Source organism: Bufo bufo, chromosome 2 (genome assembly GCF_905171765.1).
Source record: "Bufo bufo chromosome 2, aBufBuf1.1, whole genome shotgun sequence".
Lineage (NCBI taxonomy): Eukaryota > Metazoa > Chordata > Amphibia > Anura > Bufonidae > Bufo > Bufo bufo.
In genome coordinates, this window is record NC_053390.1 from 25,020,382 (window position 1) to 25,042,062 (window position 21,681).

General features: G+C 44.0%; 2 protein-coding genes and 1 long non-coding RNA gene across 3 annotated transcripts in view; 2 read left to right on the forward strand and 1 right to left on the reverse strand.

Moving 5' to 3' along the window:
- LOC120991124 (zinc finger protein 585A-like) overlaps window positions 1-21,681 on the reverse strand; it is a 2,129,672-nt gene that overhangs the window by 1,794,773 nt on the left and 313,218 nt on the right. The window lies entirely within an intron of this gene.
- Window positions 1-21,681, forward strand: part of LOC120991122 (zinc finger protein 501-like) — a 200,565-nt gene that overhangs the window by 145,768 nt on the left and 33,116 nt on the right. The window lies entirely within an intron of this gene.
- The window catches only part of LOC120991181, a 30,852-nt gene continuing 25,269 nt past the window's right edge, over window positions 16,099-21,681 (forward strand). The window contains exons 1-2 of the long non-coding RNA XR_005776530.1: window positions 16,099-16,160; window positions 17,042-17,166. This is a non-coding gene — a long non-coding RNA (uncharacterized LOC120991181). The remainder of the gene's footprint in view (window positions 16,161-17,041; window positions 17,167-21,681) is intronic.

Consider the following 21,681-nt stretch of genomic DNA (forward strand, 5'->3'; position numbering starts at 1 on the left):
TAGACCATCAGCTGTGACCACAGCATAGAGGTCAGTTCACATTTGCACCACTACAACCACCAACATTGTGAGTTCAGGATAAAGCTTATCAACATTGGGTTAGTGGTTCAGAGTAAAGTGATCAGGATGTGTGTGGACATGTCATGCTGGGGTTTGTATGTTTTTAACGTAGTGTTCACACCAGTGTTGGACTTTAAAACTGACCAGACTATAAGAAGCACCAAGGATTTGGAGGAGGAAAGTAAAAAAATATATATATTCTTTATCAGACCTCAGATCAGACACCCATTCTTCATCAGACCTCAGATCAAACCCTCATCAGACTCCCAAGCTCAATCAGCCTCAGATCAGAGCCCCATCAGCCTCAAATCAGAGCCCCATTAGCCTCAGATTGGACCCACCCCAGCATCCTCCATCAGCCTGAGATTGGACCCCCACACCAACCTCCATCAGCCTCAGATCAGATGTTAAAAAATAAATAAACTTAGTTCACCCGCTCTTCTTCTGTCCCACACTGCACTGTGACCTGACATTGCACAGTGTCAGGTCATAGTAAGTGCCTACTATATCGTGAAGTGGAGAACCGCACTCAGTTAGGATGGTTCTGGTGCCAATCAAGGGCTGAGAACAGCCAATATATGTTTTTATGAAATTGAGGCACACAGATTTTTAGTGTTGCAATCAAGATTATTTATTTTTGGTTTCGCAGTAATCTCATCAATCCAATTGCCCAATATTTCTTCAATGTACAAACAGAATGTCTAGACCGGACGTTTCGGTCATCTCAGACCTTCATCAGCGATCACATTATTTATCTGTAACAATATATAGTACAAAATTGAGTTGGGATGAAAATTACTATAAAAAGTATTTGTCAAGAAATTTTTTGTTATTCTATATATACACGTGATGGTCCAATTCATAGATGTATATATTGGAAAATAGGCACAATAAAATAAGGTATTCGCATACATCATGGGGGGGAAGTTGTGTAAAGGGATCCCGAGTGGATCAAGGTCAGGACTATGAGAGCTTACACTGCGTGCAGAATTATTAGGCAAATGAGTATTTTGACCACATCATCCTCTTTATGCATGTTGTCTTACTCCAAGCTGTATAGGCTCGAAAGCCTACTACCAATTAAGCATATTAGGTGATGTGCATCTCTGTAATGAGAAGGGGTGTGGTCTAATGACATCAACACCCTATATTAGGTGTGCATAATTATTAGGCAACTTCCTTTCCTTTGGCAAAATGGGTCAAAATAAGGACTTGACAGGCTCAGAAAAGTCAAAAATAGTGAGATATCTTGCAGAGGGATGCAGCACTCTTAAAATTGCAAAGCTTCTGAAGCGTGATCATCGAACAATCAAGCGTTTCATTCAAAATAGTCAACAGGGTCGCAAGAAGCGTGTGGAAAAACCAAGGAGCAAAATAACTGCCCATGAACTGAGAAAAGTCAAGCGTGCAGCTGCCAAGATGCCACTTGCCACCAGTTTGGCCATATTTCAGAGCTGCAACATCACTGGAGGGCCCAAAAGCACAAGGTGTGCAATACTCAGAGACATGGCCAAGGTAAGAAAGGCTGAAAGACGACCACCACTGAACAAGACACACAAGCTGAAACGTCAAGACTGGGCCAAGAAATATCTCAAGACTGATTTTTCTAAGGTTTTATGGACTGATGGGCCAGATGGATGGGCCCGTGGCTGGATTGGTAAAGGGCAGAGAGCTCCAGTCCGACTCAGACGCCAGCAAGGTGGAGGTGGAGTACTGGTTTGGGCTGGTATCATCAAAGATGAGCTTGTGGGGCCTTTTCGGGTTGAGGATGGAGTCAAGCTCAACTCCCAGTCCTACTGCCAGTTTCTGGAAGACACCTTCTTCAAGCAGTGGTACAGGAAGAAGTCTGCATCCTTCAAGAAAAACATGATTTTCATGCAGGACAATGCTCCATCACACGCGTCCAAGTACTCCACAGCGTGGCTGGCAAGAAAGGGTATAAAAGAAGAAAATCTAATGACATGGCCTCCTTGTTCACCTGATCTGAACCCCATTGAGAACCTGTGGTCCATCATCAAATGTGAGATTTACAAGGAGGGAAAACAGTACACCTCTCTGAACAGTGTCTGGGAGGCTGTGGTTGCTGCTGCACGCAATGTTGATGGTGAACAGATCAAAACACTGACAGAATCCATGGATGGCAGGCTTTTGAGTGTCCTTGCAAAGAAAGGTGGCTATATTGGTCACTGATTTGTTTTTGTTTTGTTTTTGAATGTCAGAAATGTATATTTGTGAATGTTGAGATGTTATATTGGTTTCACTGGTAAAAATAAATAATTGAAATGGGTATATATTTGTTTTTTGTTAAGTTGCCTAATAATTATGCACAGTAATAGTCACCTGCATACACAGATATCCCCCTAAAATAGCTAAAACTAAAAACAAACTAAAAACTACTTCCAAAAATATTCAGCTTTGATATTAATGAGTTTTTTGGGTTCATTGAGAACATGGTTGTTGTTCAATAATAAAATTAATCCTCAAAAATACAACTTGCCTAATAATTCTGCACTCCCTGTATAGAGCATAGAGCATGGTGATGAGTATATATAGTGTAAGGGTATTTGGTAATCTATCCATGTCTGATTTGGCTCAGCCATGTATATAAGAGGGTACAACTGTATCACAGAACGTCTATAAGTGTATCTATGAGTGGCTGAGCATATATATATATATATATATATATATATATATCCATGGAAAAGGTCTGGCAGCACTCCCTTTAAAACTTTTTCAATGTAGGGTGCCCGCGGTGATCCCTCAATTCAGGACGGAAAACAGACAATGAAAGTCCGCAGCATTCCTTGAAAGATAAAATGTGCTCTTTATTCGCACATATCAAGTGACAACGTTTCGGTTCTCTCACAGAACCTTTCTCAAGTCAGGTGAAACATAAAGTGCAGTAGTGCCGATATAAATACATAGTAAGGTTGTTACCAATTAATTCATTAACCAATACAAGAAAGTGCACTCCCCCTTTGTGGGACCATTACACATCATTCAATTTTCACCACATCTCAATGTAACCAGGGACTGCCAAGCATCCCACATATATATTATAGCATTATAACAGTGATACCAATTGCAAATATTCATAATCATGGTGTATCTAATAAAGTGCTTATAATAAAGTGCGTAGTGCAAATTAAAACCACTAGACATACATCTATACCTTGCTGGGAGAGTGTGAATTGAACGATGGCGTCTTTGCTTGCGTAGCTCCACGCTGATTCTGCGCGTCTGTTCCTCGCTAGTGCGCATGTGTCTACCCTAGCCCCTCCTATTAGGCGGTAAATAACTACCGTCCGTCATCGGAGGTGGAGACCAAACGTCACAGCGGTTGGTATCGACGCAGCGTCAACACGCCCAGCTCGCATCACGTGCCCGCGGACCTGTCGTCACCGCTACCAGCACTGTTTCGCTTGCCTTTTCCACCATTTTATATGAGGGCAATCTTTTGGGCAATGGATATAACTGTCATCCTCTTTGTTCCCACCATTTTATGCAAACACAAACTACAACCCAGCAGGTCAATTACCTTATAATCCATTCAAATCATACAACAATATATATAGAATTTCACATTGTGGCATAATTGATCCGTATAACTTCCACTGGATCCACCCAATACAGCATTCTGAATATAAGAGAACCTGAGCAATAGAGGTGGGGGCACTAGCCCACCATTCCCCCCGTTACCCTAAACTCCACATTCAAACCTTTCGGTTTCAGGGTATCTAAACAGTAAATCCATCTAAGCTCATTTTTCTTCAATACCGTTAACCTATCACCTCCTCTTTCCAGCGGTTTTACCTGATCCAAAATCATAAATCTCAGTTCATTTTCCTTATGATTATTTTCTACAAAATGCTTAGACACCGGCAGATCTTTTCTTTTACTTCTGATGGATTGCCTATGATTGTTTAACCTAGTTTTCAAATCGCATGTGGTCTCACCCACATAGAGCATTTTGCATGGACACCATAACACATATATTACCCATGATGAATCATAACACATATATTACCCATGATGAATCACATGTAAGGTAATATTTGAGGTTAAAAGTTTCTCCAGTGGCTGGATGGGTGAATACTGATCCTTTATGCATCAGTTTGCAATTCACGCATCCCAGACATGGGAAACATCCTGTACTCCTTGTCTTCAAAAATGTTTGCCTCACCTGGCCTTTTTCAGGCAATCTTGAGTGCACCACTTTGTCTCTGATATTCCCTGCTCTTTTATATGCCATCATGGGCAGATCTCTAAAAGCCGCTATAGTAGGGTGGCCACTCCTTAGTAGCCCCCAATGTCTTCTCACTATACGTTCTATACTTGGGCTTAGCTCATTATAGGATGACACAAAGGGTAACCTTTCGCTTACCTCCTTTTGTCATTAACAATTCCTCTCTGGATATATTTCTTACTCTATCAGCGTGCCTTTTCACTAAGTTTCTAGGGTAACCCCTATTTACAAATGACCGTTCCATTTTACTAAGGGCCTGATTCATATTGTCCTCCTTATCCACTATCCGCCTCACTCTGAGCATTTGGCTAAATGGTAAGGAATTAACCACCCTCCTTGGATGTCCACTTGCAAAATGCAATAATGTGTTCTTATCAGTAGATTTAATATTCAAATCCATATGTATTTGTTCATCCTCTGTGTATACCTGAGTATCCAGAAACTGCACCCGGTCCACCGATGCCGTTAATGTAAATTGGATCTCCTTATCAATGGAGTTCAAAAATACATGAAAGGCATTCAGTGCATCCATGGTGCCAGTCCAGATGAGGAAAATGCTGTCTATGTATCTCCACCACGTCAAAACTTGGTTGAAGTGGGGAGATACATAGACAAGACGTTCCTCAAATGACCGTACAAATATATTTGCATAGGTGGGCGCGGCGTTGGACCCCATCGCCACGCCCACCAACTGCAAATAAAACTGTCCCTGGAACACAAAGTAGTTGTTCCTAAGCGATAGCTCCAGTAATGTCAAAATTAACTGGCGGACTGGAGCAGGATAAACCGAATCCTGCAACATATCCGCTACAGCCACCAAGCCCTTTTCATGATTGATCGAGGTATACAATGATACAATGTCAAAAGATGCCAAAATAGCCCCTTTCGGGATCCGTATCCCTTTTGATTTGTTAATGAAGTCTCCAGTGTCCCTAATATACGATTTTGCACCGATGGCATATTCTCTCAAAATTTTATCCAAAAAGATATTGATATTTGAGAAAATAGAGTTCCTACCTGAAATTATAGGCCGTCCCGGAGGGTCAGTCAGTCTTTTATGTATCTTGGGTAATATATACATGGTTGGAGTAACTGGAGACTTCACTACCAAAAATTCTTTGAGTTGTATATTAATGATGCCCATGGCATATTGAGAGGAATATGATGCCAAAAAAAGCACCAAGACGGAATAAGAGAGATGAATAAATGGGTGAAAAACCAAGATATAAATGATGATGTTAATGGTATCGGGCCAGGAACTTTTTTAGGAACACACAATGCTATGTGAGATGCCCCACAAGAAGGGGAGGTCGAAGACACAGAAGATCTGGGAAAAACCAGAGCACAAAGATCCATGAGGACCAACAATTCCAGACAGACGAATGTGATAAAGAAGAAGTAGAGAATAATGTGGTTGTAAACATTTCTTCTCATACATTGACCGAGTATGAACTGAAAGTATTGAATAGAGGACTGTCCTTTTGTCCACAGGCTAAGCCTGATTGGTTCCAGTTGGAACTGGACTTGAACCGCCTCTTCAGGAATCTTAGACTGGTGTTATCGTGAGTTCTTTCAATTTCTTGAGAAAGTCAGTGGTGTCCAGTATAAAGGATTTCGATGTTTTAATCAGTGGTGTAAGTATTTTCTCCATGTAGATGGCTAGGGGCGAAAGAACAGAGTCTGTTGAGGCCACTATGGGACGTCCTGGGGGGTTTGTGAGGCTTTTATGGATCTTAGGTAATGTGAAGAAGACGGGCGTAATGGGATTTTGTTTGGTGAGAAAGGTAGCTGTTTTCGGGTCAATGACGCCTAATTGTAAATAATTATTGATGGTACCGGAAATTAGATCTTGTATATGTCTGGTGGGGTCCCTAGGTAGTATTTTGTATGTTTCTGTGTCGGAGAGCTGTCTCCTCACTTCAGTCAGGTAATAAGCTTTGTCCATGACGACTAGTGTCCCTCCTTTGTCTTCCGGTTTAATAATAATATCCTTACTACGTTGTAGTGTTTCAAGTGCTGATCTTTCTTCAGGCGATAGATTATTAGTATGCCTATATTGGCCCTGTGCGTGTGTCGTGAGTATGTCTTTAACTAGATTTTGAGACAAGCAGATATATGTCTCCACTGGATGTTGATTTTTGGGCGGCATGAAATTACTCTTGTTCCTTAAACTTAAGTGATCAATCGAATCTATTCTGTGGGTGTGTTGGAAGTTCTTGGAAATGAGTTTTAAGTCTCAGTGTCCGGTAGAACCTTTTGTAATTCCTGTTCTAGGCTGAAGGTATTGGTGTAGGGCAAAAGGATAAGCCCTTCTGTAGGACGGTAATCTCAGCAGGTGATAGAGTGGTGGAAGAAATGTTAATAACTAAGTCCTCCTTACCTGGGAGCGTCCTCCTTACAGACGATCTATGAATGGAACGCATATTGCTCTTCCCCCCCGATCACGTGAGGCCTCTGTGGAACGCACGTTTGCTTCCCAGGCGCCACGTGACTTCCGGTCACAAGACCGGAACTACAGCGAGCCCACACATTTTAAGCTCAGAAGGGCGCGATGCGGACGCCACGCATCCGAGCCCAGAATACCCACTTCTCCTACCAGAACAGGTAAATACGTGGATATATTTCTCTTCTAGGTAACAAGCTAACCTGGCGCCCACCTTAGCAGTCATCTCCACATCAGCGACCCCCACCTTTGATACTATAATCTAACAAGGCACCAGATCCTTCTTGAAACTTGTTGTAACTTACTGAATGCTACAATTTGTATTTATTGATGTACCGGGCATATGTTATCTACTGTACTATATACTGAATGATTATGCGGCCATTTACTAAACTTGATGTACCTGACAAATACTGCTCATATATACTGAGTAAATGTACTGTTATGAATTGAACCTGATGTACCCAGCATATGCTACATACATCTTAGTAAATATACTGCCATTTATTAAATCCTCTAGCACAGCATTGTGCTCAGATACTACCAGCATGCACCACTCTGTTAAATATATATATATATATATATATACATACACACACACACACTACTTATAGCATAGCAACTCTCCAGGACATATTCAACACAGAATACTCCGAGAGAGGTATATGTATATATATATATATATATATATATATATATATATATACATACATACACTGCTCAAAAAAAATAAAGGGAACACTTAAACAACACAATGTAACTCCAAGTCAATCACACCTGAGTGACAATCAATTTCACATGCTGTTGTGCAAATGGGATAGACAACAGGTGGAAATTATAGGCAATTAGCAAGACACCCCCAATAAAGGACTGGTTCTGCAGGTGGGGACCACAGACCACTTCTCAGTTCCTATGCTTCCTGGCTGATGCTTTGGTCACTTTTGAATGCTGGCGGTGCTTTCACTCTAGTGGTAGCATGAGACGGAGTCTACAATCCACACAAGTGGCTCAGGTAGTGCAGCTTATCCAGGATGGCACATCAATGCGAGCTGTGGCAAGAAGGTTTGCTGTGTCTGTCAGCGTAGTGTCCAGAGCATGGAGGCGCTACCAGGAGACAGGCCAGTACATCAGGAGACATGGAGGAGGCCGTAGGAGGGCAACAACCAAGCAGCAGGACCGCTACCTCCGCCTTTCTGCAAGGAGGAACAGGAGGAGCACTGCCAGAGCCCTGCAAAATGACCTCCAGCAGGCCACAAATGTGCATGTGTCTGCTCAAACGGTCAGAAACAGACTCCATGAGGGTGATATGAGGGCCATATGAGGGCCCGACGTCCACAGGTGGGGGTTGTGCTTACAGCCCAACACCGTGCAGAACGTTTGGCATTTGCCAGAGAACACCAAGATTGGCAAATTCGCCACTGGAGCCCTGTGCTCTTCACAGATGAAAGCAGATTCACACTGAGCACATGTGACAGACGTGACAGAGTCTTGAGACGCCGTGGAGAACGTTCTGCTGCCTGCAACATCCTCCAGAATGACCGGTTTGGCATTGGGTCAGTAATGGTGTGGGGTGGCATTTCTTTGGAGGGCCGCACAGCCCTCCATGTGCTCGCCAGAGGTAGCCTGACTGCCATTAGGTACCGAGATGAGATCCTCAGACCCCTTGTGAGACCATATGCTGGTGCGGTTGGCCCTGGGTTCCTCCTAATGCAAGACAAGGCTAGACCTCATGTGGCTGGAGTGTGTCAGCAGTTCCTGCAAGACGAAGGCATTGATGCTATGGACTGGCCCGCCCGTTCCCCAGACCTGAATCCAATTGAGCACATCTGGGACATCCTGTCTCGCTCTATCCACCAACGTCACGTTGCACCACAGACTGTCCAGGAGTTGGCAGATGCTTTAGTCCAGGTCTGGGAGGAGATCCCTCAGGAGACCGTCCGCCACCTCATCAGGAGCATGCACAGGCGTTGTAGGGAGGTCATACAGGCACGTGGAGGCCACACACACTACTGAGCCTCATTTTGACTTGTTTTAAGGACATTACATCAAAGTTGGATCAGCCTGTAGTGTGTTTTTCCACTTTAATTTTGAGTGTGACTCCAAATCCAGACCTCCATGGGTTGAAAAATTTGATTTCCATTTTTTTATTTTTGTGTGATTTTGTTGTCAGCACATTCAACTATGTAAAGAACAAAGTATTTCAGAAGAATATTTAATTAATTCAGATCTAGGATGTGTTATTTTTGTGTTCCCTTTATTTTTTTGAGCAGTGTATATACCTAATAGTTTTTATTGTTACCATTTTTGGGTACATATGATTTTTTGATCATTCATTATTACACTTGGCAACGATGACCAAAAAAAATTGGTTGTTTTGGCACAGTCTTTATTTATTTATTTTTACAGCGTTCACCTGAGGGGTTTGGTCACGTGATATTTTTTTAGAGCAGGTCGTTACGGACGTGGCAATACCTAATATGTACACTTTTTCAAATTTATTTAGGTTTTACACAATAATAGCATTTTTGAAACAAAAAAATTATGTTTTAGTGTCTCCATAGTCTGAGAGCCATAGCTTTTCTATTTTTTGACCGATTGTCTTATGTAGCTCATTTTTTGCGGGATGAGATGATGGTTTGATTGGTTCTATTTTGGGGGGCATACGCCTTTTTGATCGCTTGGTGTGGCACTTTAAATGATGTTAGGTGACCAAAAATGGCTTTTTTGGCACTGTTTTTATATATATATTTTTTTTTATAGTGTTCACCTGAGGAGTTAGGTCATGTGATATTTTTATAGAGATGGTTGTTACAGACACGGCGATATCTAACATATCTACTTTTTTTAAATTGATTTCACTTTAACACAATAATATCATTTTTGAAGCAAATATGAAAAAATATTTTAGTGTCTCCATTGTCTGAGAGTCATATTTTTTTTATTTTTTGGGCGATTGTCTTAGGAAGCGTCTCATTTTTTGCGGGATGAGGTTATGGTTTGATTGGTACTATTTTGGGGGCCATACGCCTTTTTGATCGCTTGGTGTTGTAATTTTTGTGATGTAAGGTGACAAAAAATAGCTTTTTTTGGCACTTTTATTTTATTTACTGCGTTTACCTGAGGGGTTAATTCATGTAATATTTTTATAGAGCTGGTTGTTACGGACGCGGCGATACCTAGTATGTTATTTATTTATTTTTTTATTTCACTTTAACACAGTAATTGCATTTTTAAAACCAAAAAAAAAGATGTTTTATGTTCTGAGAGCTATAGTTTATTTTATTTTTTGGGCGATTGTCTTATGCAGAGGCTCTTTTTTTGCAGGACGGTTTTACTGGTACCATTTTGGGGGGCATACACCTTTTTGATCGCTTTTTTTTTTTTGTTTTTTTTTTACGGTGTTTATCGGACGTGGTGGATCATGTGATATATTTATAGAGCTGGTCATTACGGATGCGACGCTACCTAATATGTGTGTATTTTCATTTTTTTTTATAGAAAATCAGGGGGAAGGGGCTTTTTTTGTTTTTTTACTTGAAACGTTATTTTTTTTTTAAACTTTATTTCTGTCCCACTCTGGGACTTTACTTTTGGGGGTCTGATCCCCTCTGCAATGCATTACAATACATTTGTATTGTAATGCATTACCTGTTAGTATATTACACTAACAGGTTGCCTAGGACAGTGGTCCCCAACCTTTTTTGCACCAAGGACCAGTTTCATGCAAGTCAATTTTCCCAGGGACTGGGTGGGGGGTGCGGGGCTTAGGTGGTGCTAGTCGGTGCTGACTGATTCACGCGCATAACAAAACACAAGGTGCATATTAAAATATATAACACTATATAACGACTATATAAACTGACTAGGGTCTCTGCTGCACTGTACCGTATTTTTCGCCCTATAAGATGCAACTAGGTTTTAGAGTAGAACTATAAGGAAAAAAATGTTTTCATTACACCTCAGGTCAGACCAGCAATCAGACCCCCAATGTTAATCAGATCTCAGATCAGACCCCCAATGCTTCAGATCAACCCCCCCCAACCTTTAGCTATCTATCAGCCCCCATGTCAGTCATCAGCCCCTTATGTCAGCCCCCAGCCCCTTATGTCAGCCATAAGCCCCCCATGTCAGCCATAAGCCCCTTATGTCAGCCATAAGCCCCTTATGTCAGCCATAAGCCCCCCATGTCAGCCATAAGCCCCCCATGTCAGCCATAAGCCCCCCATGTCAGCCATAAGCCCCCCATGTCAGCCATAAGCCCCCCATGTCAGCCATAAGCCCCCCATGTCAGCCATAAGCCCCCCATGTCAGCCCCAGCTCAGCCATTAGCCCTTACCTCTCCTGCTCCTGGTCACCATCGCGATCCTCTTCATCCTGCTGTCGGCTGTGTATCGCGGCGCACAGAGCGACCTCACGCTCTGCGAGGCCCTGCACAGCCGATAGCCGAGGACCAGGAAGTGGTGAGTACAGATCCTTCACCGCTTCCTGGTCCTCCTGTACTAATGAAGAGCTTCCATAATGTAAGCGCTTCATTAGTACCGCATTAAAGACGTCCCTGATCGCCGCGGCCCGGCAAACAATCTTCCAGGGCCCGGTCCTGGGCTGCGGCCCGGTGGTTGGGAACCGCTGGCCTGGGAGACGTGGCCTGAGGCTGGATCTCCTCGGCACCCGTAGAAGGCAGGTCCAGATGCCGTGCAAGGCATTGGGCAGCCTCTGCATGGCGTCAGGCTGCCTTGTCACCCTTCGGGTCCCCGCCAAAGCAGCTCCCTCACTCGCCGCAAATCCCTTTTATGCCGCGGTCAGCGCTGATCGCAGCATAGAAGGGATTAATCCGCCAGCAGTGGCTTGTACAGCGATGCCGGTGGATACAGCAGGGGCCCGGCTACCAGGGACTGCCAGGCCCCTGCAGTGATCACGCGCGCGCACCACTCTAGTGCCCGCCCGATCACCATGACGTAATATTACGTCAAAATGTGGGAATGCGCCTGCCGCCATGACGTACTATTACGTCATATGTCGGGAAGGGGTTAATCTTATTAACCAGATTTAACCATATATAAACACTAGGAATATTTTGTGAAAACCAACCTCGCGTGATTAAAAATCTCTTTAAAAAAAGGTATTTTAATCAAAATAATTATTTTAGAGTTATCAATATTAATTTGGGAAAAATCACCCAGGATCCGACATTCCACCGTATATGGAATCACTATTTTCAGTTTCTGGGTGATAAGTTTAGCTATTGCCTCCCAATATTCTGTTAGTTGTGTACAGAACCAAAACATGTGTAAATAATCAGCCCCAGGTGAATCACACCATCACAAGACGTACTTCTCAACCCACATTAACTAAGCCATACTGGTGTGACATACAGTACAGGCCAAAAGTTTGGACACACCTTCTCATTCAAAGAGTTTTCTTTATTTTCATGACTATGAAGGCATCAAAACTATGAATTAACACATGTGGAATTATATACATAACAAACAAGTGTGAAACAACTGAAAATATGTCATATTCTAGGTTCTTCAAAGTAGCCACCTTTTGCTTTGATTACTGCTTTGCACACTCTTGGCATTCTCTTGATGAGCTTCAAGAGGTAGTCCCCTGAAATGGCCTTCCAACAGTATTGAAGGAGTTCCCAGAGATGCTTAGCACTTGTTGGCCCTTTTGCCTTCACTCTGCGGTCCAGCTCACCCCAAACCATCTCGATTGGGTTCAGCCCTTACTTTCAAAGTTTTCCCAATTTTTCGGCTGACTGACTGACCTTCATTTCTTAAAGTAATGATGGCCACTCCTTTTTCTTTACTTAGCTGTTTTTTTCTTGCCATAATACAAATTCTAACAGTCTATTCAGTAGGACTATCAGCTGTGTATCCACCTGACTTCTCCTCAACGCAACTGATGGTCCCAACCCCATTTATAAGGCAAGAAATCCCACTTATTAAACCTGACAGGGCACACCTGTGAAGTGAAGACCATTTCAGGGGACTACCTCTTGAAGCTCATCAAGAGAATGCCAAGAGTGTGCAAAGCAGTAATCAAAGCAAAAGGTGGCTACTTTGAAGAACCTAGAATATGACATAGAGCAATGGATAAACACTCGCTGTTGTGATTGATCATAAACGAACGACAATAGAGATACCTTAACAGACACCAGAAAGTTTTAGGGCAGTGTCTACTATATCCAGTGTTTCATTACTGGTGTATCCTATAGGTAGGAACAAGGTCAGCGCGGGTTCTTTCTTCTTTTATATAGAATATGACATATTTTCAGTTGTTTCACACTTGTTTGTTATGTATATAATTCCACATGTGTTAATTCATAGTTTTGATGCCTTCATAGTCATGAAAATAAAGAAACTCTTTGAATGAGAAGGTGTGTCCAAACTTTTGGTCTGCACTGTATGTTCTATGTATGATATTAACTTGAACCAAAACATGATTAAAATTATGTGACACTAATCTTAAGTTAAGCCTCATGAAGACGTCCGTGAGAAACCGGACTGGCATTGCAGGAGTGCACGGTGTTATAGCAACCAATGACGCCGTGCGCTCCTGCAATCCCAGTCCGATATCTCACAGACCGTGTTCCACGGACGTCTGCATGAGGCTTTAGTCATTGTTTTTCCCCAATCATCTGGTTGGATCCTTAAAGCAGATCCCCAAGCATTTTGTCCGGGGGAGCGTATACTATTAAATAGTACTTCAAGAAGCACTTTATAGAGTTGAGAAATTTTAAACTTCTGCCCCAAATTGCCCATCAAATCCTTCAGAGGTGTACAAGTATCTATCTGTAACAAAAATGTCCCCTTTACACTACAAAGTGCCGAACGTAACTGCAAATATCTAAACCAAGATAAATTAGTTATATGCTCTCTTTGTGTCAACTCCAAAAAAGGAAGTATATCTCCATTACTCACCACTTGTGCAACATACAGAATATTGTTTTTTGGCAGTATTTATGTTCAGCTAAGTCATCCAACTCTTGTAGATAGTAATTATGCCAATACTATAGTACAATAGAGAGATCCCCTTATTCCCAATAACCCTCTAATGCTCCTCGTCTTAATAAATAACTTCCTAGATCCCCTATAATCCTGATGAAGCACTGGCAGCCATCTTTAATCCTCATATCTATTTACTGGATATTTTCTGTGAGCCCCTGACAGCTCCATAAGAGAGACTGCCGCCCTGCTGGACAGGTACAGGAACCTCTGAGATCTCTGACACTCCCATCCTTCTCTGTAGGAAGATTCATTAGAAGGACAGTTATGGGAGAGGGGTGCATGGCTGGCCACTCATGTCTCCCTTCTGCTCCCAGGCTCCAGCACTGAAAAGACCCACCATCATCCTTAACCCCAACTGTGATGGACAATAAGAAGCACCAGAAGCCTCCTAAGGTCATTACTGCCTCCCAAATCCCTACCTCACTGAATCCTCTGAAGCAGTCCTCGTCTCCTGTGCTCTTTACTTCACAGCTCCATGTTGGAAAGATGGCACCTGATTCAGATCTCCCTCCTGGTGCTGAGACTCCCACGGGTTCCTTAGAGAGACAGACTGAGGAACCATTATCCCCCTCATCTCTTCCCACTGACACTTCCCCCTCCAAGAGACACCAGCCAGATTGTCCCTCATTCACCATTAGAGCAGCAGCCCTATAGCTAGAGACAGGCTGGTCTCTGCAGCCCAGGACAAGGTGGGTGATCAGCACATCACTCCTGATGGTCCTCAAGCTCTGCCTCCTCCATCAGGAGACCTCCTTACGCCTCTTTATTTGATAGCCTGCAGATATCTTGGTCATCTCCATAAGGGCTCATGCACACGACCGTATGTATTTTGCGGTCCGCAAAACATGGATCCGCAAAAAACCCTGGATGACATCAGTGTTGCATCTCTTTTTTTATTGCACACCCATTGTAACAGTACCTGTCCTTATCCGCAAAAGGGACAAGAATAGGACATGTTCTATTTTTTGGTGGAACGGACTTGCGGAGATAGGAAACGGAATGCACACGGAGTAATTTCCATTTTTTTTTAGAAGACCCATTGAAGTGAATGGTTCCGCATACAGGCTGCAAAAAAAAATAAAATGCAGCGAACACGGAAAGAAAATATGGTCATTTCCATGAGCCCCAATTCTAGTGAAGGGATCCCTGGGGACCCCGATCATACATCCTGGGTACAACATTCGAAATCTCTTCCAACCAAACAAGATTTTCAGTCCCTTATCTCAGAGGTCAGAGATGTGCGGATCTGAAATCTCTGAGATCAGGGAGGATCTGAAAGCTACCACAGGCCGCACTGAACAACCAGCAATCCAAATCCACAATAATTCAGACGCCCAAACTCAGGCCTTGTGTGAACTGAGAAGACCCCAGAGGACACAGATAACAGAGGCCATTGCTATAACTTAGGGGTTAGAGTTCTCCCTGAACCAACTGACTCTGGAAATACCCACGATGCCCTTCAGGCTTCATTCAGTCAAATCCTCGATTTACCACCGGATCCACCAGTCAGAATAGTCCGAGCTCCAGGGCTGTGGCCCCTCAGGGAAGAACCTCTCAACCTGAAGATATTGCAGAAGAAAGTATCAGAAGCAAATCCCCTTCCTTATGCAGGATTAAAGGGCATCTGTCAGCAGTTCTGTCCCTATGACACTGGCTGACCTGTTACATGTGCTCTTGGCAGCTGGAGGCATCTGTGTTGGTCCCATGTCCATATGTGCAGCATTACTGAGAAGAATGAGGTTTCAATACATGCAAATGAGCCTCTAGGAGCAACGGGGGCGTTGTCATTACACCTAGAGGCTCTGTCTTCTCTGTTGCCCTCTGCACTTTGACAGAACCAGGCAGTAAAATGTGCCCCTGCCTGGTCCTGACCTCTCCTAAAGCCTTACGCTGGGCCGTGCGCTTCAGTATCCAGCACAGGAGCAGAACAGGAAAGACTGGACTCGTCAGCCGTTCTCTTCTCTACTGTGACTGTACTGCTGAAAGACCTGTGATGATGTCACTGTCATGTGATCAGTGCAGGGGGCGGAGCTAGCCAGGAGAGTCACTGATCACATGACGGTGACATCACCTCAGGTCCTTCCCCACCTCTTCTCCCCTCACTAGTGAGCCCCGCCCCCTGCACTGATCACATGACGGTGACGTTACCCCAGGTCCTTTACCACCTCCTCTCCCCACTGCTGAGCCCCTCCCCCTGCACGGATCACATGACGGTGACATCACCTAAGGTCCTTCACCATCTCTATTCTCCACTGCTGAGCCCCGCCCCCTGCACTGATCACATGACGGTGACGTCATCCCAGGTCCTTCAGCTCTGGCAGTGCAGCAGATACTGGGCAGGTCCTGGTCGGTAGTCAGGGCTCTTGTTCTCTCTGGTATCAGCCATTCCTCCAGCCTGCAGGTAAGATGAGCTGTGAGGAGACAGTGTGGTGGAGAGCTCAGAATCTGCTCTGTGTGAATGAGGGTTTTCACTGCCAGGAGCTTAGATACACACGGTTAATAGCTAACATTTCCAGCTGGTCACTCAGTTCTCACTACTCAGTATTTCCTGATTGTAGCATAGCCAGGATAAATACATTGTTTCCCTTCTGGCTGCTCGCTGCCAGTTCTCATATTGGTACAATATTGCAGCTTTAACTATTCTATACGCGTTTCATAAATGCTACACTGAGTGCCTTGCTGTATTAAAACTTGTGAGCAACGCTGCCCCCGACAAGTTTCGCCGAGTACCGGCGTCTTCAGGGGTTAGAGCAGTGTATGAGCGCGCTCGTTTATCGGCAAATTTATAACCTCTGTTGACATGTCATCAGTGGGGGCCTGTCCATATGAGAACTGGCAGCGAGCAGCCAGTAGGGAAACAATGTATTTATCCTGGCTATGCTACAATAGCAGGAAATACTGAGTAGTGAGAACTGAGTGACCAGCGGACATTTTAAAATCACTCATTTTAAGAAAACTGTTTATTAACAGGACACTAATAAAAGTTAAGTCTAAGTGAACACAAAGGTGTAGGAACAAGAGGTGTAAATTAGTCCTGACGGACACTAGTAGTACTAATAGATACACACGGAGCTCAGAGTCTCCTGCCTCTACACACTGCACTGCCAGGAGCTTAGATACACACTGCACTGCCAGGAGCTTAGATACACCCGGAGCTCAGGGTCTTTACCATCAGTGCAACTTTATGAGGGTCTGAGTTTTGCGGGATGAGTTGTACTTTTTCTCGGCCTCATTATCGGGGACATGGGACTCACTGATTAACCTTTATTCCTTTATTTGGAGACGTCATGAAGAAAACCAGCAATACGAGCCTTCTCCTGAATGAGCCACCAAGGATGGACAGGAAGGAGATCAGCAGAAGAATATTAGACCTCACCTTGGAGATCATCTCCCTGCTGAGCGGAGAGGTAAACTTTTCTAGATTTCTCTCCTCTTTATTGTATTCTGTAACAAGTCAGACATCGGGAAGGAGAATCCATCATAGGAAGTGATAGGAAGAGTCCAGGGTCCTGGAGAACGGCCTCCAGACCTTCCAAGTGATGGAGAACCTGAAGATCAGCCCCCAGTATGGTGAGTGATGTATCATGTGACCAGTGACCAATAGTCATGTTGTAAGAGCTATGAGAAGGTAAGTAGGCACGTTGTACCCAGGAAGAAAGGATCAGGAACAAAATTATCAGACGGGGAAGTTCGGCCTAGAGGGAGGACTTCTACCACTAAATGAACGTCTGTAGACATATAGAAGATGACAGTAGGAGGAAAGTCCATGTCCACTGGTGGAGAAGCTGTCAGCAGGATCATCCCGATTACTTCTGACATACTGCATGGTTTGGCTGTTCCTGTTGATTTATGTCTTGTGAAAATCGGTTGCGGCATACGAGCGTGATTTCCCATACTGACCACTGCTCCTGGGACAGGACCTCACGGTATGCACCTGGGAAAGGCCAGAGTCCAGGTGGAGGCGGTATATCTCCATTTGCTCATTCGCCTCAGCTTGGAATGGAACATTGAAAAATGTCTCCATCACTTTGATGACTGTGTTAACAGAGACGAAAGCAGGAGGTTGATTCTGCGGGGGTCGGAGAGGAGCCTTAGACACATGGGTGGCAGGCCTCTGCAAGCTGCGTATACAGTGTTTCCTGATAATAAAGTAATTTGGCTTTCAAAACATTCCCCCATTTTACTTTGATACCGAGGGTCTAAAAACATGGCTATTCAGTAATCATCAGACTGCTTCGTGTGAATGATGCAGCTGTCAGCTCACCATTCTGGCAGTGTGTCGGAGGACCTAGTTCTTTCCGGCTCTGCCTTCCACTGAGATGATTGGTCATCATGGCCAGTGTTGTCGCCATCATCCTCCTCCTCCATCGACTCCTCCTCCAGTGGCAGCTCCTCATCCTCCTCCTCCATGGGACTTTCTGTTTGTGCGACTACAGGGCAGAGAGCAAGATGCATAAGCTTTTCCTCCTGTATTGTTCAGCCTCTGTTCTAAGATAAATATAAAGGGGATGACATTGTTTATGCCACAGTTGTCCCTACCGACAAACTTTGTGGCATCTTCGAAGGGCTTCAGCATCCGACAGGCATCTTGGATGAGCTACCAATGCCTGACCTCGCAGCAACACATGCTCCCTGCTGAGGCAGTCTGGTGTATGACATAATCATTTAAGATGCTCTAGCATGTACAATTCCAACGTGTTGGAATGTCACAAATTAAGAGGTGTAACGGTAGGACAGTCTCCTGCCTGCTAGCACCTTCCACAAGCCAGTGTATTTTTTATAACCTTTTTTTAAAAGCATTGCTTGACTAAGTTTATCATGTGCGCCATGCAGGGAACATGTGTTATTTTCACCAAATGTAGTTCTTTCACGACGTTTCGACCATTGTCACTGTCCGCCTTGCCCAGTTGGAGATGGCTGGGTGACAGCCAGCGGGATGCTTTATGCAGTTTAGTAAGTGATCGGCTGTGTGGCTACTGTTTACACATGTATTGGAATGAGGGGGTGTGGGAGTGACTTCCTACAATGCTGCTGTTGGGGGCAGAGGATGTTCATGGTGGAGGCAGATAAGTGGCTGGTGGAACCAGACAGAGAGAAATGTGGAGTCGTCAATAGGAGCTGGCCTTGCCGCAAAAATTATTGACCCAATGGGCCATGAAAGACATGTCTTGTCTGTGCCCATAACAGCTGATCCGCTGTGACGTGCACCTTGCTACACAGAGAGAATTGCAAGGAGCAGCCCACGTTCTCCTCCATATGAGAGTACAAGGCAGGAATGGCTTTTTTTAAAATAATGCCGGCTAGGTATCTACCAGGGAGGCTGAGCACATGTCATCAGCTCCCTAAAGGCAGCAGACTCTACTAAATGGTAAGGCAGCGACTGCACCATCAGCAACTCGGGCAGGTGGGAATTTAGCTTGTGCATCAGCGGATTTCTGGGCGTGTAGAGTTATTTCCTGGCCACAGTAGTCTGAGTCAGAGAAGAAATGATAAGTATGACAAGGAGACCGGGAGATGGAAGACACTGTTGTTGCGCAGTAGAACTATGGTGACATTGTTTGTGTTTGAACGCCGACGGCTAATTTTAATCCTGCAGCTCTTGAACACTGCAATGCTCTTTGGAAACCAGGGAGAACTGTGGTCTATTACTACTACTGGATGGATGGATGGATGGATGGTGCTGCCACCCACCTTCTGATTCTTGGAGGACAAGCATTTGGGTCTTTCGTTTTGCATTCTGTTTTCCAGACATTTTATTATGAGGCCTATAAATAAAAAGTCACCGGCCTGGTACACACAGTTTATTAAACAGTATTAGCAAAATTGCTAGTGTTTTTGCTGTAATCTAAAGACAGAGGTGCAATTAAATGAATGAATCCCTTCCACTGACATACTGCACACCACTGTTGACAATTTACAATGGAAATAATCCAATATTTGCAGTGAAACCTGTTTGAACTGCCCCCTATGATGCAGTAATACCGGCCTTTCTCTAACACTCAAGTGTGACAATGCAATATCTTTGCAGTGATGATACACATGTTTTTTAATTAGATGCTGTAATTCAGTTTGGATTCATTAACCACTTCACATCTGGGCCATTTGCCCTCTTCCTGACCAGGCCTAATTTTGCAAAACTGACATATCTCACTTTATGTGGTAATAACTTTGGAACGCCTTTATTTATCCAAGTTATTCAGAGATTGTTTTCTCGTGACACATTGTACTTCATGATAGTCATAAATTTGAGTCAATATATTTCACCTTTATTAATGAAAAAATCCCAAATTTAGAACAATTTGCAATTTTCTAAATGTCAATTTCTCTGCTTTTAAAACAGAAAGTGATACCTTATAAAATATTTATTACCTAACATTCCCCATATGTCAACTTTATATTGGCACTATTTTGGAAATGTCATTTTATTTTTTTAGGCCTTTAGAAGGCTTAGAAGTTTAGAAGCAATCCTTAAAATTTTTAAGAAAATTGCCAAAACCCACTTTTTAAGGACCAGTTCAAGTCTGAAGTCACTTTGTGGGGCCTACATAGTGGATAGCCCCATAAATGACCCCATTGTAGAAACTACACCCCTCAAGTTACTTAAAACCGATTTTACAAACTTTGTTAACCCTTTAGGCGTTTCACAAAAATTTTTATCCAATTTTTTCTTTAACACATCGATGGTTAACAGCCAAACAAAACTCAATATTTATTACCCAGAAACACCCCACATGTGGTCATAAACTGCTGTGTGCAGTTCATGCAAAATGTTTCTGCTCGTCTGGATGCCATCTCTTCTCCAGCTACTGCAGGGTCGCAAGCCGCTGCTACTCCTGCAATTCCCACACTGGTGAATCCGGATTTGTGTGCTGCCGCTGTGCAACTCCTGCTGCCATCCCGCTATGGTTGAGATCCAAAAACCTGTTGTGGATTCATGAACCAGTGCCTGATCCACTTTGATTTGCATGGGCAGAAGTTTCCCACTGAGCGGTCCAAGGTTGCCTTCATTGTGTCACTGCTGTCTGATGAGGCACTTGTGTGGGTATATCCTATTTGGGAACATGAAGACCCAGAGACTAATCTGCAGTCTTTCCTGACTATCTTCCGGCTGGTCTTTGAAGAGCCCGGCCGCACGTCCTCCACTGCATCAGCTCTGCTGCGTCTATGACAGAGTTCCTCGTCTGTGGGTCAGTACGCCATCCAGTTTCGTACCCTGGCTGCGGAACTTGCATGCAACAATGAGGCTCAACTGCCGGTGTTCTGGGAGGGTTTTTCTGACCGGATTAAGGATGAATTAGCTGGTCGTCACCGTCCATCTACTCTGAATTACCTAATCACCTTGGCCACAAGGATAGATATGCGTTTCGAGGAACGTTCTAAGGAAGTCTCATACACCAGAAGACCACCTCGTCTGGCTCCATCCTTCCAGAGGCCTGTTCTTCCTCTAGTGTCCACCCCATCTGAAGAGCCCATGCAAATAGAGGGCCTTCAATTGTCTGACCGGGAACTTTTACGCCGCAAAGCAGAGAACCTGTGTCTGTATTGTGGAGGCAAGGCCCACTTTATGTGTAATTGTCAACAGAAGCCAGGAAAAGCCAATGTCTAGGATCAGTTGGAGAGGTGGTCCTAGACAAGGAGAGGTCCTCTCCGAAGCCTTCAGTTCCGGTGACTCTCTCTCACAAGGGAGTCACACCGTGCGTGCATTCTTGGACTCTGGGTCAGCCGGTAACTTCATTCAGAAAGCTCTGGTCCATCAGTACCGGCTTCCTACCATCTGTTTAGAAACGCCTCTCTCAGTGGCTTCCGTAAATGGACTGCCACTCTCTGAACCTGTGCTCTCTGTTACTATACCCCTTAAGTTGCAAATAGGGGTTCTGCATTCAGAGATGATCTCGTTTTATGTGCTGCCAGCGTCCGCGAAT